We start from the raw sequence: 13,440 nt of genomic DNA, 5'->3' as shown, positions 1-13,440 counted from the left end.
CCACTGGACCTGGAAAAGGGTTACAGGGTGCAATGCAGCACCGAATGGGAAATCCAGAGATACAAAGCCAGATCCATTGGTAAAGAATAGCTCCACAAACATGGAGAAGGCGAAGACGAAACATTTGTTCCGGTTGTGAAGCAACTCTAGTAGAATTCTCCTGAGCGCAGCAGGGATGAGAAAGATGCCTGTTGAGCATCAAGATGTAAAACCTGCTTTCTGATGTGAAAAAAAATTGAAGAAATCAACACGGAGCAACCAGATGTACTTAATCAGTCCAGGAGTCTCATATGTAAATTTCAAAAGTGCATCTATGGGCCAAAGCAGACTGCAAGGGCATGACTAGCAGTTCCTCAAAGAGGTGCCCAGGGGCACAATGCCACCTGCCAAGGCTTCCCTGGCACCCACCAAGTGTTTTTAGGAAGTGGGTACGGACAGGTAAGGGTTATGCCCAGAAAATCTTCTGACTACTGAAGGTCTCATTTGCTTTGCAAATTTTAAAAGATGTTGCTTTGGCAATAGCTGCTTCCACAGCACAAGGAACTGTACTGTGTTACTGAGGTGAAGCCGTGGCAATTATTTTGTGGCTGGCTCGGTCTCCCATGGCAGCAATTTTGTGACAGTCATTTTGTTGCTGTGCCCACCAAACCACATCAGAATTTCAAATATGCCCACAGGCTCACAAAAGATTGGGGAGCCCAGAAAACCAGAAAAACCGAATGCTTATCAAGGAAGAGTTCATGGAAGGTAAGGCTGACCCCTGCCTGAGCCAAGATATAAACACAATAGATGGACGCAGTTTCTGATTTACGTGGGGGATCTGCTCTTAAGTTATGAAGACCAGAAAAACTATGACAAAATAGCGCAACGCTTGAAAAAAGCAGCAATGAAGCAACTAGAAGGCATCTGTTGGGGTACAGGCGGAAAGGGAGGAAGATGGGAGCTGTCTTCTCAACCAGAAAGACAGAACCCTAAAATTTCTACGCTGCCTCTGCCTGAAAGAAACGAAAGCAGTAAGTACACCGGTGGAAACAACCCGAAACAAGAGGGAAACAATGAATTTCTACCAGACCATAAATAATAGAGAAAAGCTATTGGGAACCTCATAAGGGCCCCACCTGATATTGTGGCAGTGGGTGGAATACTACGCAGGAAAGTCATTCAGGAAGCAAACAGAACTGAAATGCTTTCCAGCAGAAGAAGTTTGGATTGATATCCCCCCTTTTTCTCCTGTAAGGAGACTCAAAGGGGCTTATCAACTCCTTTCCCTCCCCCCCTCACAACAAACACCCTGTGAGGTGGGTGGGGCTGAGAGAGTTCGGAAGAGCTGTGACTCACCCAAGGTCACCCAGCTGGCATGTGTTGGAGTGCACAAGCTAATCTGGTTCACCAGATAAGCCTCCACAGCTCAAGTGGCCAAGCAGGGAATCAAACCCAGTTCTCCAGATTAGAGTGCACTCGCACTTAATCACTACACCATGCTGGCTCTCTCCCACAGGCTCAGAAGATCCCTGGGAGGGGCTGCACACCACCAAGTGATGGTCCCAGACTAGAAAAGATATGGATGCAGCCTGGGGCAGAGACACTACAGCCAGGAAATCTACAAACGGACAACTACTTCCTACAGCAGCAAAGTCATCAGCTGCAGCACCAAAGCCCTTTCCGCACATGCAGAATAATGCACTTTCAATCCACTTTCAATGCACTTTGCAGCTGTGTGGAATAGCAAAATCCACTTTCCAACAATTGTGCAAGTGGACTGAATGTGCATCGTTCTGCATGTGTGGAAGGAGCCAGCAGTGGAAGTTATAGCTTCTGCTGAAACTGAAAACTCATCAGTCATGGAAACATATCAACAACTCGTAAGCTGCATTGTCTGATACTCAGCTTTGGAGCAGCTGAGCCAGAACACATACAACTACATGTCAACAATAAAGGATGCTTAAAACTAACTGACACAGAAGGTTAGCTCAAGGACCAAGCACAGAGAATCTTCTTTCCCTCCCCCCTCCCCCACAACAAACACCCTGTGAGGTGAGTGGGGCTGAGAGAGCTCCGAAGAACTGTGACTAGCCCAAGGTCACCCAGCTGGCACAAGCTAATCTGGTTCACCAGATAGGTTTCCACAGTTCAATTGGCAGAGCGGGGAATCAAACCTGGTTCTTCCAGATTAGAGTGCACTTGCTCTTAACCACTAAACGATGCTGGCTCCCAACTTTGAGTGAAAAAGCTGACTGGACCCAACCCAAAGCTTATTTATTTTGGATCAGAATGTTCCTTGTATGGCAGAACAATAAATGTGAGTGAAATTCTTGTCACTGATTGTTCCTACATATAACTTTATACCATTTAGTGGCAATGGATTAATTCATTCCTTAAGCGGTTGAGTGCTTTCTGTACTAGCTTTTCAAAGCAATAATGAAAACTATAAAGAATTGGAGAGGTTAATTTTTTGTTATGGTGATGTCAACTGGGTTTACCCCCTATATTTATTTGTTTACTTCAGCACTTTTGTTATAATTTTAATAACATTATTAGGTTTTATAGTAACAATAATGGGAAAACTTAATCCTTAAAATATAAATCCGGAAGGCTAAAAAAAATGAGACTGCTGCCTATATTTTCGGCCTGACTTTAGCGCCAAAGAAAATCTGTCCAAATCTGGTAGGTGGTATAAGTACACAGCCCAGCATTTGAAAGGAAGTAAAGCAGCATTCAAAAGGAAGTAAAGTAAAACCACCAATCCAGTCCTTGAGGCCGGTGTAACCAAGGCAGGACAGGACACCAGAGAGAGAGAGAGCAGCTTCCCCTCCCAGGAAGGAAAGAACAAGTATAGTGTACTGCACAAGTGTCAAACTCGCATCATACTGGCAGGGGATGACGGGAACTGTAGTCCATAACATCTGGAGGGCCGTGAGTTTGACACCTATGGTGTACTGGAGTGGCGGACTATGATCCTGGAAGACCTCGGTTCAAATCCCCACTTCTACCACAGAAGTTTGTTGGGTCACCTTGGGCCGATCACAGACTCTCAATCTCGTCTTCCCTGCAGGGTTGTTGTGGGAAACTGGAGCAGGGGAGAACAGTGTTCTATGCCACTTTGAGCCCCAACTGGGGAGGAAAGAGGGATATAAATAAATGAATTGTCCATAAAATGTGTCCCGCTCCTGGGGGGAGGGGAGGGGCAATAGAACAGTGAGACTGCCAATATACAAGGTCTCATGGAAATAATTTATCTGTGAATGCATACAATTGCTTTCTTTTTCAGGAGCTTACTAAGGATGGCAGAAACCAAAGTGCATTTGAAGAGCGTCAGGAGAATCAGTCTAGACTGGGTGAGGGAGCAACAGGCAGGCAAATGAAATGCAATGTTAATAAGCGTAAAGCAATCTATCTTAGAACAAAAAAAATCTAACTTTAAATACACGCTGGTGGGTCCTGAACGAGCCAAGTCCAAGCCTGAAAGAGATCTTGGGGGATTACAGTACATAATTCTGTCAAAATGTCTACACAGTGTAAGGCAGCAATTGTACACAGTGTGAGGCAGCAGTGTGAGGCCAACTTCTCTCTGAGAATGACTAGAAAAGGGACTGAGAATAAAACAGCCAAAATTACAAAGAAAAAAGGTGGATTTTACTGCGCAGAATAGCAAAATCCACTTTCAAACAATTGTGAAAGTGGACTGAATGTGCATTATTCCGCATGTGCGGAAGGGGCCCGTGTGAAACAAGATGTTGGGCTAGAATGGACCACTGATTCTATCCCACAGGGCTCTTTTTGTGTTCAGACACATTATCCGCAATGAGCAGTCAACGCTTAAGCCAGAGAAGCCGATGAATCACAATATTGTGACTAAGCACTTGGCCTTAGCGTAACACGAGTTTTACTGAATGACTCTGACAAAGGAACAAAGATCCGGGGAGGTACAGCAGGCATCATTTGGGTGACGCTGTCTGATCAGTGAAACAGTTTTCCCTGTGTGAAAAACAGTTGGTGGGAGGTAACCCAATTTAATCAGCCCCAGTAGCTGCTCGCAAAGGAAGGCCAAAAGCTTTTCAAACACGTGCAACGAACACTGGCCCTTCTAGTCTAGCCACGCATCCTCTCTCTTCTTGGAGTAAAATGTTATAACTTATTCGCAGTTTTATAGAGCTGCTAAACTGGTTGCAGAAGCTCTACTGTTGACCAACCAGGACCTGAGGCTGAAGGCATCTGATTTTGATCTCAACTATGTATGTTGGATGGTTATTGTCGTTGAAAAACTAGTCAGTTGCATTTTAGACCTGTAGTGTTTTTAATTGGCTATTTGAGTACACCTTATAATAAATATTTGGTTGATTTTACTTGCGCAACTTTACCCTTGTGAATAGCAGAGTGATCCCAGATTCTAGTCCAATACACTAACCACTACACCACAGGTTCTTTTTTAAAAAATAATTTTTAATTGCTCATTTGAATATTCAATTTTATATTAATACTTTTCTTCATTCGTTTTCAAACAATACATTTCCCCTTTTTCCCCTCCCCCCTATATTTTCTTCATAGTTTTATCAAACAAACAGCAGTAAGTTCATTCTTTATAATCTCTTCTCCCATATCTCCTCATTGACTCCAGCTTCTTTCATCCAGTCCACATATAATTTGTTTATCTTGCCACAGTTTATTTTTTGTTATTATATCGAAAATGTCCAGTGTCACTTGTTCCCAGATATATTCCAACCATTTCTGGATTGTCCATTTTTTCTTTTCTTTCCAGCCTAAAGCTATTGTTGCATGTGCTGCTTTGATCATTATTTTATACATATAGCTATATTTCTTATCTACCCTTCTATCCTCCATTACACCCATGAACATTAAATCATTATTTATCCCAATATTAATCTTCACCAGTTTCTCGATATATAACAATACGGTTGTCCAAAATGTTTTCACTTCTATACATTCCGTCCACATATGGCTATAATATGCCTCCTGTTCTCCGCAGTGCCAGCATTTAGGACTAAGTCCTTTAATCATGTATGCTAGTTGTTTTGGTGTTCTATACCATTTCAATATCACTTTTCTTTCCAACTCCATATATTTCTCAATCTTTATGTTTTTCCAACTGTCTATTAAATTTTCAGTTTTCCCAGTGTCTAGAAATACACCCCAGGTTCTCGGATTATCCCTGTATTTGTCTACAGCAGGGGTCTGCAACCTGTGGCTCTCCAGATGTTCATGGACTACAATTCCCATCAACCCCTGCCAGCATGGCCAATTGCAGCCCCTGGTCCACAGAATACACTACTTATATTCAAAGACACATTCACTGTTTACATGTGAATAATTTTGCCCACAAATACAGATAATATATTATTGAAGTGCTTCACCTTTTAAATATCCAAAATTTAACTTGATTTCCACACACGCAGCTAGTTCTACTGAGACTGTTCCAGCACCAATTTTGTTATTTCCTATTTTTACCTTTTATGTTTTTCCTCAGCTGCCACAGATATGCCCCTGACATTGGCATAACATGATGCCGGTGTGGGCACAGCCCAGAGGAAAGTCAAATTGTTTCCCTGCTTCTCCCTGCTCATTCCGACCCTGGAACAGTTTAGGATACTGACTACCGAGACTCTGGACTGGGCAGTTGACACTGTTCTACGTATGCAACTGCATTTATCTATTTATTCTCTGCTTTTCTCCCTATTTAGGACTCAGTGGCTTTAGAATATTGCTCGCTTCTCCTCCATTTTCTCAAAACAACAACTGTTTGAGATGGGCCAGGCTGAGAATCTATGACAGGCCCAAGGTCACCCAGAGGGCTTCCACAGTGGCAGTGGGGATTCAAAGCCAGCTTGCTCGAAGTCCTAGAACCCCACACTATCCACTATAGAGCCAGCGTGGTGTAGTGGTTAAGGGCAGGTGGATTCTAATCTGGAAAACAGGGTTTGATTCCCCACTCCTCCACCTGAGTGGCAGAGACTTATCTGGTGAACCAGATGTGTTTCTGCACTCCTACATTCCTGCTGGGTGACCTTGGGCTAGTCACAGTCCTCTCTAAACTCTCTTAGCCCCACCTGCCTCACAAGGTGTATGTTGTGGAGAAAGGAACAGAAAGGAGTTTGTAAGCCACCGTGAGTCTCCTTACAGGAGAGAAATGTGGGGTATAAATCCAAACTCCTCCATACTACACAGGGTGTGATTTTTGACTGGCCTTCAGAACAAAATGTTTCTCTCGCCTCCCTCTCTACCCACAAGCTTGTATAAGGCTCACACGGCCTAGAATTTTATCTTAATACAGGCAATATTGTGGGAAGAACCACCTTTACAGTCTGCTGGTAAAAAAACAACATCTAGACAAGCCCATTTCTGGATCTTTGGTAAGGCAAAGTGAATTTGATGTGTGAGTTGCCAGAAGTCTTAGAAAAGATAACAAGAACTTCGTTAAACATATCAGCCACAGAAAACCAGCAAAGAGAGTTAACGGACCGTAAGCTAACGAAGCCGTGAGAGGATCACTGAAAGGGGACGGTGGAAATGCTGAGCAAATTCTTTGCATTTAATTCCACTCAGGAAGAGGACTGGCAGCCCGCCTTTCCTGAACACAAACTGTTCAGGCAGGAAGGAGGTTGGAAGAACTGAGTCAGAGGTATTAGGAGAAGTTCTAGGGCCGAGTGACACATGAAAAATTAGCAAATGACCAGGTCTGAACGGCAAATATTCAAGAGTCCTTAATGAACTAAAAAATGAAACTGCTGATCTTCTAAGAAGAATATGTAACAAGTCATTAACATCAGCCTGTGTGTCAAAAGACTTGGAAAGTTGCCAACAATTTTTTTAAAGGGTGTGAGGAAGGGGGACCCAGGAAACTATTTTAAGCTCCGTCCTTCATTCTTCGTACATTCTGAACATGTAAAACCGCGCCTTTGAGAGCATTTTAATCATTCCAAAACAGAAAACATTTCATGGGATTTTTTTCAGTAGTTCCCAACATTGCCAGTTTTTCACAGCAAAAAAAATGTCAGCGCTCAGGGAAACACCTGTGATTAAAAAAACCTTTTAAATCCGATGTTTTCCCATTTTTACTAGGTCTTGACGGAAGCTATCCTGGAGTAAACTCATAGAAGGTGTTATTAAAGACACCAGAGGAATTGCTGTGGTTTCTGTAAGAGTCTGGCCTCATCAACCTCTTAACATTCTTCTCAAGGGTCAACAATACTGTATAAAAGGTGAGCCAATAGATGTTTAAAGTGCTAGAATGGAGTCCAGCAATACCTTAGAGGCCGCCAACAAGATTTTCATGGTAAAAGCTTTCGAGACTCCAATCTCCCTTTGGGCACTTCCGCACATGCAGATTAAAGCACTTTCAATCCACTTTGCTTCTGGATTTTATTGTGCAAAATAGCAAAACCCACTGGCAAACAATTGTGAAAGTGGATTGAAAGTGCATTTTTCTGCATGTGCGAAAGTTCCCTTTGTCTCAATAGCTTATACTCAAAAATCTTGTTGGGTCTCCAGCGCCAAATACAGAAAGCGGGGTGGGGCAGACCCCCCGCTGAAGCCGGCACAACCCTGTGCCAGCATGGGCGCTCACCCCACCAATGCAAGGGGCAAAAGTACCAGCGGAGGGGTAATTTGCCCAGCCAGGCAGTTCCACAGCGCCCTACCTGGAAGCCACTGTCTTTCCCTAGGCCCGTCAGAGGGAAAGAACAAATGTACAGCTTTCACAGTAGAAAGGGGTAAGCAGTGAAATCCCCCTCACCTTTGTGTTCACCAAAGTGATTTAATTAATTCATCACTGACCTGGGGATGAACAATGAGCTAATGAAGGATGACACTCAATTGTTCAGAATGGTGAAAACACCAGGTGACTATGAAAAGCTCCATCAAATCCTCTCCAGATTGGGGGAATGGGCCTCAGTATGGCAGACAAAATTCAGGGCTGGTAAAACCAAAAGAATGAGCATCCTGACAAAAAACTGCTGGTTCCATATTAATGTATTAAAACATTTATACGCCACTTTTCCTGGCGGTTCAAGGTAGTTTACAGTAATGGTTAACAATTAATAATAGTAACAGAAAACACTGCCAGTTAAAACCAGAATGAAATCATATAATAAACCCCAAATCTCTTCCCCCTCTCCCCTTTAAAAGATGCCTACCATTCAATGTATATGAGGTCTGCAACCTGCGGCTCTCCAGATGTTCATGAACTACAATTCTCATCAGCCCCTGTCAGCCCAATTGGCCATGCTGGGTAACTTGCCTAGTTGGCCATGCTGGCAGGGGCTGATGGGAATTGTAGTTCATGAGCATCTGGAGAGCCACAGTTTGGCCAAGAGAAAGGCCTTTGGGATTTGATGAGGAATTCAGAGAAAATGCCAACCCCCAATTTGCTGTTGGTCCTGACCCAAAAGCTATACAAGCTGGCCTCAACCAGGACCAACCCACCGGCCTGATGGAATGAATGCTCAATCAAGTGAGACCCGCACTCTATGAGGCAGTTTCACAGGGCCTGCAAGACAGAGGCCCCTTCCGCACATGCAGAATAATGCACTTTCAATCCGCTTTCACGATTGTTTGCAAGTGGACTTTGCTTTTCTGCACAGTGAAATCCAGCTGCAAAGTGCACTGAAAGTGGATTGAAAGTGCCTTATTCTGCATGTGTGGAAGGGACCAGAACTGTTCCACCAAGCAGCAACAGTACTTATTCATCAAGCCGGCCTCCACTTCCCATTCCCATCAATATCCCTCCCTGTATGACTGTGGACTTTATAGGGGGATGTGATCTTGACTGGGTTGTCTATCCCTTTGAAGTGATTATGGCACACATGCGATCTTGATAACTATATTTTATTGATTTTACTGTTATATTTTAATGCTGTAAGCCGCCCTGAAGAAAGAAAGAAAGAAAGGAAGGAAGGAAGGAAGGAAGGAAGGAAGGAAGGAAGGAAGGAAGGAAGGAAGGAAGGAAGGAAGGAAGGAAGGAAGGAAGGAAGGAAGGAAGGAAGGAAGGAAGGAAGGAAGGAAGGAAGGAAGGAAGGAAGGAAGGAAGGAAGGAAGGAAGGAAGGAAGGAAGGAAGGAAGGAAGGAAGGAAGGAAGGAAGGAAGGAAGGAAGGAAGGAAGTAATACAGTGGCAATTTTAAAAAGCCCAATTGAAGGCTGAGGATCATCAGAAAAGGGGGGAGACCCGGAATAAAACTGTCCGTAGAGTCATTCAAGTTCCTGCCGTGGTCACACGTGGAATACCGTGCACAATTCAGGATGCCATGTCTCAAAAAGAATATTGAAAAATTGCAAAAGGCATCAGAAAGCAAGCATGGGCCTAAATTAGTGGCTCCCAACCTGGGAGCACCGCACAAAAAAGTTTCGTAATGAGTTTGCTAATATGGGGGTACAATTTTAGGGAAACAGCTTGTGAACTTCTGCGCTAGATGACTAAAGCTACTAAAGGTTTTTCATTTACCAAAAAGGCAACTTTAAGGTAAACTTCTGGCAGAAGTCTACAGAACTATGCATGATGTAGAAAAAGTGGGAAACCAGGAACTCTGCTCCTTCTGTCAGAATGCCAGAACTCAGGAGAGTTAGAAAGCCAATCCCCACTGCACCTTAGGCGAACTTGCTTGTAAACTTACGACGTTTCAACGTTTTTAATATAAAGATAAATGTTTGTAGTCTTCAAAAGTGCAGATTCTCTAATTGAAACTTATCAGTGTACATTTCAGCTAGCACAGGGGTCGGGAACCTTTTCCCCTCAAAGAGCCATTTGGCTCACCATCCCCCGCTCCCCCGCCCACTTGCTCGCTCGCGCCCCCACCACCCGCTCACCCCCCGCCTGCAGAGGGCAGAAGTAGATGAACCCAGTGACTCGGCCTGGCCGGCCGCCGGGCGAGTGAAGCACCCGCCCTGCTCCTTGCAGGGCGGGTGAAGAGGGTCCCGGCGGCTCAGCCTGGCCAGCGGCCGGGCAAGTGAAGCGCCCGCCCTGCTCGCTTGCAGGAAGCCGGCGAAGAGCGGAGAACTTCGGCGGCATTAGCCTGGCCGGCCGCCGGGCGAGTGAAGCGCCCGCCCTGCAAGGAGCAGGGAAGCGGCAATCCCGGCCGGCTTTCGGCGGCCTGTGGCCCGGCCCTTGCCCGAGGCAAAGTCGCCAGCCCTGCTCCTTGCAGGGCAGGCGAAGGCGAAGATCCCGGCGGCATTTCGGCTCATGGAGCCGCTTAAGAACAGCGTGGCGGAAGAGCGCATCGCGGCATCGCCCGAGCAGCGGAGTTCCCCTGATGACCCCTGAGCTAGCAGCTCGATAACCAACAAAAAAGCACAGCTAGATACTTACAAGACAAATAAAACGTTGAAACAAATCTTGTCAGTTTCAATCCACTTTCAGTGTGCTTTGCAGCTGGATCTCACTGGGCGAAATAGCAAAATCCACTTGCAAACAGTTGTGAAAGTGGATTGAAAGTGCATTTTTCTGCATGTGCGGAAGGGGCCTTAGTACCACAAGATGTAATGGGGGGCAGTGGCTTAGATGGCTTTTAAGAGGGAGTGGCCAGACTTGCAGGGAATAAATCTCTCACTGGGAACCAGGCTAGCTGAATGGAACCTCCAGGGTCAGAGGCAGAAAGTCCCATTGTGAGACGTTGGACAACAGTCCACAAGTCGGGTGACTTGTGGGCTGCTCTGGGACACCTGACTGTCAAAAACACGATGCTGGACTAGATGGACCAGTCAAGCACAGGAACGCCAATTTTCTTAAAATTAGAGACAGAAGGTGCTTATTTGAAGAGGCAAATACTCTGGAATGCCAATTTGGGGGGTTGTCTACAGAAGGAAGGGAAGGTGAACCTGCAGGGAGCTTCGAACAAAAGCAAGCCCAGCATATCCTGACTGTACCATTTCTGCACTGCTCGTGCCGCCAGGAAATGAAGGTGGCAGGCTTGACTTTCGTGGTTTTCAGAGCACTGCCTTCATGGTTCACTTCAGCAGAAAGCTTTCCAATTCAATATATGTGCTTTGCTCTGAGAAATACTGTTACCCAATACTTTTTTTTACACAGCAGTAGACACACATCTCCATAAATCTGTCAGCACCATTCCGAGGATATACCTGCAGCATTCCTAAGCCATGACTCCAAAAACCAACTTGTGTGTGTGTGTGAAGTGCTGTCAAGTTTGCAGCCAACTTGTAGCAATGCAGTAGGGTTTTCAAGGCACGAGACTAACAAAGGTTTTGCCATTGCTTTCCTCGACATAGCAACCCAGGTGGTCTCCCGTCTGAGTATCAACCAGGGCTGACTTGCTTAGCTCCTTAGACCTCATGAGATCAGGTTAGTTTGGGCCCTCCAGGTCAAGGCAAAAACCACCTTACCCAGAAGGAAATATGACTCATTGTAAAGATTAAGGAAGGTCCAGAAGAAGGACCAAGACAATTAATTCCTGGGAACAGGAGCCCTTTCTTTATGACTGGGTCTGGGCAATAATGACACCCTACCTCCACCTTTGGGCAAGTGCTGACTACTGGAACGTGACGCCGGCTAGCCCGGCAAACAGATGCAGGCACATCTCCCTTGCTCTGGCAGATGCAACGGCTGTCTGATTGGCACAGAAAATCCGGAGCCACGCAAAGACTTGCACAATCCATTATTTGCTCAGCTATTAAGGGCGTGGGGAGAAGGGCAAAATGGTGGCATATGGTTGCCGAGCGAACTTTTATTCCAAAACTGGTCAAACCGCCATTGCGTCAGTTTCCCAGGCTCTGAGTCTCAGCCACCTGTGGCCAGCTCTGCAATTCTGCACAGAACAGCCGCTGCCCGTCTTTAACTTGCCCTGGCATGATTAGGAAAAGAAAGTCCCAAGGACACGCCAGGGGATTCCCTGGCAGGAGCAGACGGACAGTGCAACTTGCAGGGAAATTTCCCAGTGGGTTGCTGGGGGCCAAAATAGCAGCAGAGCCAAGCCCCACCAATGCCACCAGCACTTCCAAGGAGCCATCTGCCTCACCCATTTCACCCATTGCACTGTCACCAGTTTGAAGGGCGAGCTATAGGGCCACTGTCCCATTCCCAGCCGCCCTCCCTGCCAGGATAAGCTCCCATACTGGGTGTGCCCCCCTCAGCCCTCCTTTCAAGCTCCCTCCTGGGAACTCTGTCCATGCTCAGAAGACCACGTGCCTTCCTTTCACGCAGACCGGGAGTGGCGCAAATCAACCCCCCCCCTCCACGAGCATCCCTTCCGCGCGTGCGCAGTCCCCTCCCCACGGCGTGGCTGCCTTCGCCCCCTCCCCCCCCACTCGGGAAACTGAGGCGGGCTGGGTGACCTTCCCCGTCCCCTACCTTCACGGGGGTGCCGTCGGTGTTCCGTCCGTCCGCCCAGCCGCCGCTCCGTCCCCGTCCAGTCGCCGAGAGTCACCCTCAGACTCGGCCACGACTCCAGACTCCCGGGCAGGGCAGGGCAAGGCGGGGCGGGCCCCGACGCGCATGCGCACACTGGCCGTCCGGGCGGCGAACGATTCCCTCTAGGCAGGAGGCGACCGATTCCCTCTAGGCAGGAAGCTTCGGCTTCGCCTGAGGATACCCTGCGCCCCACCCTCAGCCGCCCCTCCCTCGGCCTGGCGGGGGGGGGGGGAGAGACCGCCGGGTTTCCCGAGGACATTCTCCGTCCCCAAATCTCAGTGCGTGTGGCTCTCCCCTCCCTCACGACAACCCTGCAAGGTAGCACGCCCGGTTGCGCGAGCCCGAACGGCCCAACGGTCCGGTGGCGATGCTGTGGGTGCCAGCTGAGCAAAATCAATAGCAGAGGCCTCCCCCAAGGGTCAGCAGAGACCCTTCCCTCTTCTGGTCAGTTCTTGCAAAGGCTTAGCTCTGGCTAGGATTCCCTCTCTGCATTTCTGGGTGCTACAGAGCTAAATGCAGAACAGCACTGGCGCAACAGCCTACCACAAATGCTTCAGCGCTGATGTGCAAAACGATAAGATTGCATATGGAGGTGTAACAGCGAACAAACCTCTGCATTGGATAGTCTCTGGGTCTTGCCTACTATTATTCTGCCATCAGCCTAGCCCACCTTCAGTTAGAAATGAGGATTCGGCAAAAACCCAATCACCGAAAATTCGCCTTATCAGTTGAGAGGGCTTTAAATGAATGCATGTCCAGCATTCTGTTGAATCTCCCCGCCTTCTGCCCTCCACCACCCTTTCCCAAGTCCACATAAACAGACTCAGAAAATGCGGGGGGGGGGGGAGTTTTCACCTCTTCTCTAGGCCAGGTAGACTTGAGAAGCAGGTGCAAAGAGAAGTTAAATTTTTCAGGTTTTTAAAACCTGCAAATTTTCAGCAAAAACCCAAATAAAGTCAACAAGTATCAGCTTTATTCAGCTGTATCAAAAATTTCCAAACTTGAAGTTTACTGAGCACAACAGTTTGTGCTGAGCCCTCCCTTTAACACATCCATAGGTGTCAACCTCGTA

At 46.8% G+C, this 13,440-nt stretch overlaps 1 protein-coding gene across 1 annotated transcript in view; it reads right to left on the bottom strand.

Moving 5' to 3' along the window:
* MYO1C (myosin IC) overlaps nt 1-12,442 on the bottom strand; it is a 77,167-nt gene extending 64,725 nt beyond the window's left edge. Inside the window, exon 1 of the mRNA XM_048519050.1 lies at nt 12,309-12,442. The gene's annotated coding sequence lies outside the window, so the exon portion shown is untranslated. The remainder of the gene's footprint in view (nt 1-12,308) is intronic.
* Nucleotides 12,443-13,440: the final 998 nt, after the last annotated feature.

Source organism: Sphaerodactylus townsendi, linkage group LG16 (genome assembly GCF_021028975.2).
Source record: "Sphaerodactylus townsendi isolate TG3544 linkage group LG16, MPM_Stown_v2.3, whole genome shotgun sequence".
Classification (NCBI taxonomy): Eukaryota; Metazoa; Chordata; class Lepidosauria; order Squamata; family Sphaerodactylidae; genus Sphaerodactylus; species Sphaerodactylus townsendi.
The sequence above is the reverse complement of the archived record's forward strand: the minus strand, read 5'-3'. Positions and strand labels throughout refer to the sequence as shown.